Source organism: Bison bison, unplaced genomic scaffold (genome assembly GCF_000754665.1).
Source record: "Bison bison bison isolate TAMUID 2011002044 unplaced genomic scaffold, Bison_UMD1.0 scf7180017864062, whole genome shotgun sequence".
Lineage (NCBI taxonomy): Eukaryota > Metazoa > Chordata > Mammalia > Artiodactyla > Bovidae > Bison > Bison bison.
The window spans coordinates 65,667-70,013 of NW_011494634.1; the positions used below are offsets into that span (position 1 = coordinate 65,667).

Below are 4,347 nucleotides of genomic sequence, written 5' to 3' on the forward strand. Positions count from 1 at the left end.
TGCTTTCAATTTTTCACCATTGAGGATAATGTTTGCTGTGGGTTTGTCATATATAGCTTTTATTATGTTGAGGTATGTTCCTTCTATTCCTGCTTTCTGGAGAGTTTTTATGATAAATGGATATTGAATTTTGTCAAAGGCTTTCTCTGCATCTATTGAGATAATCATATGGTTTTTATTTTTTAATGTGTTAATGTGGTGTATTACATTGATTGATTGGTGGATATTGAAGAATCCTTGCATCCCTGGGATACAGCCCACTTGGTCATGGTGTATGATCTTTTTAACATGTTGTTGGATTCTGATTGCTAGAATTTTGTTAAGGATTTTTGCATCTATGTTCATCAGTGATATTGGCCTGTAGTTTTCTTTTTTTGTGGCATCTTTGTCAGGTTTTGGTATTAGGGTGATGGTAGCCTCATAGAATGAATTTGGAAGTTTAACTTCCTCAACTCTTACTCAAACTCTTTCAATTTTCTGGAAGAGTTTGAGTAGGATATCTGTTAGCTCTTCTCTAAATTTTTGGTAGAATTCAGCTGTGAAGCCATCTGGACCCGGGTTTTCGTTTGCTGGACGATTTCTGATTACAGTTTCAATTTCCGTGCTTGTGATGGGTCTGTTAAGATTTTATATTTCTTCCTGGCCCAGTTTTGGAAAGTTGTACTTTTCTAAGAATTTGTCCATTTTTTCCAAGTTGTTCATTTTATTGGCATATAATTGCTGATAGTAGTCTCTTATGATCCTTTGTATTTCTGTGTTATCTGTTTTGATCTCTCCATTTTCATTTTTAATTTTATTGATTTGATTTTCCTCCCTTTGTTTCTTGATGAGTCTGGCTAAAGGTTTGTCAGTTTTATTTATCCTCTCAAAGAACCAGCTTTTGGCTTTGTTGATTTTTGCTATGGTCACTTTTGTTTCTGTTGCATTTATTTCTGCCCTAATTTTTAAGATTTCTTTCCTTCTATGAACCCTGGGGTTCTTCATTTCTTCATTTTCTAGTTGCTTTAGGTGTAGTGTTGGGACAGGGGGTCCTAAGATGGTGGAGGAATAGGACAGGGAGACCACTTTCTCCCCCAGAAATTCATCAAAAGAACATTTGAACGCTGAGTAAATTCCACAAAACAGCTTCTGAATGCCAGCAGAGGACATAAGGCACCCAGAAAAGCAGCCCATTGTCCTTGAAAGGAGGTAGGAAAAAATATAAAAGATAAAAAGAGAGGCAAAAGAGGTAGGGATGGAGCTCCGTCCAGGGAAGGGAATCTTAAAAAAGAGAGAAGTTTCCAAACACCAGGAAACACTCTCACTGCTGAGTCTGTGGCGAGCCTTGGAACCATAGAGGGCAACATAACCAGGAGAAAAAATAAGTAAATAAAACCCACAGATTACGTGCCATTGGTAACTCCTCCAGTGGAGAAGCAGTGCAGATGCCTGCATCCGCCACTAGCAAGCTGCGGTTGGTCAAGGAGACACGGGCTACATTGCTTAGAGTAAGGACCGGGCCTTAATGCTCCAAGGGCAGTCTGAGGGAACTAACTTGGACTAGCAAACCAGACTGTGGGATAGCCACCTCGCAAAAAGCACTAAGCTAAGACACCATCAGGCCCACTCACAGAACAAAGGACTGAGCAGAGATAGCCCGGCCCAGACAGGCGAGGGCAGCCAGAGCCGAAAGGGGGCAATCACGGCCCCAGAGAGGCATCATCTACCAAACTGCAAGAAGGCTTCGTTGCTAACCAAGACTTTTTCAGATTCTGGACAGTCAACATCCTCCTGAGAAGGTGTGCCGGTTGTACACCCAGCAAACCAAGCAGCAGGGACAGGGGAGGCCATAAGTCCCAGCGACCTTTAATCAAATTTTAGAAATGACCAAAAAAATCTCCACATCTTTTGACTCAATCATTGTTATTCATTAAACAAACATTGAGAACCTGCTGTCTTAGGTACTATAGGACACTGTAGATACAATAGAATCAAAATAGATATGAACCCACCTTTAGTCAGCTTGCTGAGGAATCTCCAAACACAAATCTGAGGATAGACATCCTCAGTAAAGATTGAAGAGGCCCGCAGAGTCTCTAGGTGGACTGAGTAGTGATGGTTTCCCCTGAACAAATCCAGCTTTAAAAGACTGAGAGAGGTGGCTGTTTTATCAAATGTGTACATAACAACATAAGTTTACAAGGAACATAAAGAAGAGAAAGTGATGCAAATAAAATGAATCTCAAAAAATAGACCCTAAGTAAATGTAAGTTTAAGAACACTTGACAAAGAATTCAAAGTAATTGTCATAGACATGAGTATTAAGTTCTGTAAAGTGGCAGTGTTTTAGTTATATTACAATTATTTTTAATCATTTCATTATAAATATAATTTACTATGTATTTTTATGGAATTCACATATAAATTCTATAAAAATACATAATATCATGATCAATATTTACCTTCAACATATATATATTGAGTTTCACGGAAAAAAAAAAAACTCTACTTTAAAAGTGCAATGCACGAGTACATATTATCTCTTTGGACTGAATTTCGTGTACTATCACACAGAATATATTGCTTCTTTACACCATAGGAAGCTATCAGTTTTCACCTTGAAAATACATAGGAAATTACACACTCATTTTGAAACTCTACATTTGAAGTACAGTCTGGTACTTCATTGGATCCTTTCAGGGACTGATTTACAGAATTAAAATGATCTTTTCACAATGAACTTTGTCTTAAAGAAATATATTTCAATCTACAAAAATTCTGTAGGAGGAATAACTTTATAAAATGTCAATAAGCAATGCACTGGAAAAGCTTAGCTTGGAAGTAAAAGTAACAGATTGGGAAATATATTAACTGTCATGTGGCAGGTTACCAGAATAGATGGTTAGGAATTTCAGGATTTAACCTGATTGTTCTTTAAAGTGTCCTTTATTTTTGACCAAAAAAATATATATTGGCAGAAAAGACTGCTTTATAGACCATGTCTTTGGAGGCTTGTTTCACTTGCTGGTTTCTCAGGGTGTATTGAGAATAGCTATCCCTTTTGTCAATGATGTCTTTTCTTTGGGGAGGGATTAGCATACATGAAAATGCACCTTCCATTAGAGATGGAGATGACAATAATGTGAGAAGAAGTAGAGAAGGCCTTTTTTCTCTGGCAGATGGAATTCTCAGAATAGTCCTGATAATGTATGTATAGGACAAAATCACTAATGCCAATGTGAATAGCAAACTAACCAAAGCAAAGTAAAAACCCATTACTTCTAGAAGCCATGTATCTGAACAAGACAATTGTAAAAGGGGGAAATAGTCACACAAAAATTGATCAGTGACATTGGAAGCACACTAATCCAGCTGGAGGAGAAGCATAAGGGGTGAGAAAATGGTGAGAAACCCGCCCAGCCATGCACAGAGCACAAGCTGGTGGCAGAGTTTCCTGCTCATGATGGTTGTATAATACAGGGGCTTGCAGATGGCAACATATGACAATGGCAGTTAGAATGTAAAATTCAGTCACACCCCCTTGAAAATAGAGAAAAATAATTGGGCTGCACATTTGTAAGAAATAGTCCTGTTCTTGATGATATTTGCCCCCAGAAATCTAGGGATGCACACAACAGTAGAGGAGACTTCTGAGAAAGAGAAATTTTGGAGGAAGAGATACATGGGCATCTGGAGATGGGAGTCCACCCAGGTTAGGGTGGTTGTAGTCAGGTTTCCCAGTGACACTTAATACATATGTGATAAACAAAAAGAGGAAAATCACAATATGAATATCAGGATCATCACAATGGCCTAGGAGGACAAACTCTGTGGTCACTGTATGGTTCATTTTTCTCTCTCTTTTTTTTTTTCTTTTAAATATACTTAGGTGGAAAGTACATTAGAGTGAATAGATGAAAGGTATAATTCATTGTGACCAATATCATCATCATTAATGCAGTTCTAAAACTTTCTCTATAATTCATGTCAATGGTATTTTATTTTGATTATCTTATTTGCATTATTACTTAAAACATATTTCTGGATCCTGCTTTACATACTAATTCTATGATTCTAAATCTGGGAGATAATAGGAAATCTTCATACAGTAAATTGAATTATAAAGAGATGATAAGTGAAATAAATCAATGCTTTTTTGCTTTGTCCAATTAAATCATTGTAGTTTTGTTAGAATAATCCTATAAAATATACGTTTTTCTTTTTTTCTGTTATCTATTTGTTAGAAGATACTACCACCTAAAACAGAAATGGATGATCTCACTTCCTTCACAAGATCAAAATGAAACATAAAAATCTAAAGTAACAACCCAATACTTTTATGATATAAGAAATTAATGATTTATGTAG

General features: G+C 36.7%; 2 pseudogenes; both read right to left on the reverse strand.

Annotated features, from left to right (window-relative positions):
- Positions 1-2,666, reverse strand: part of LOC104985904 — a 12,816-nt pseudogene extending 10,150 nt beyond the window's left edge.
- Positions 2,667-3,043: 377 nt separating this feature from the next.
- Positions 3,044-3,829, reverse strand: LOC104985905 (annotated as a pseudogene).
- Positions 3,830-4,347: the final 518 nt, after the last annotated feature.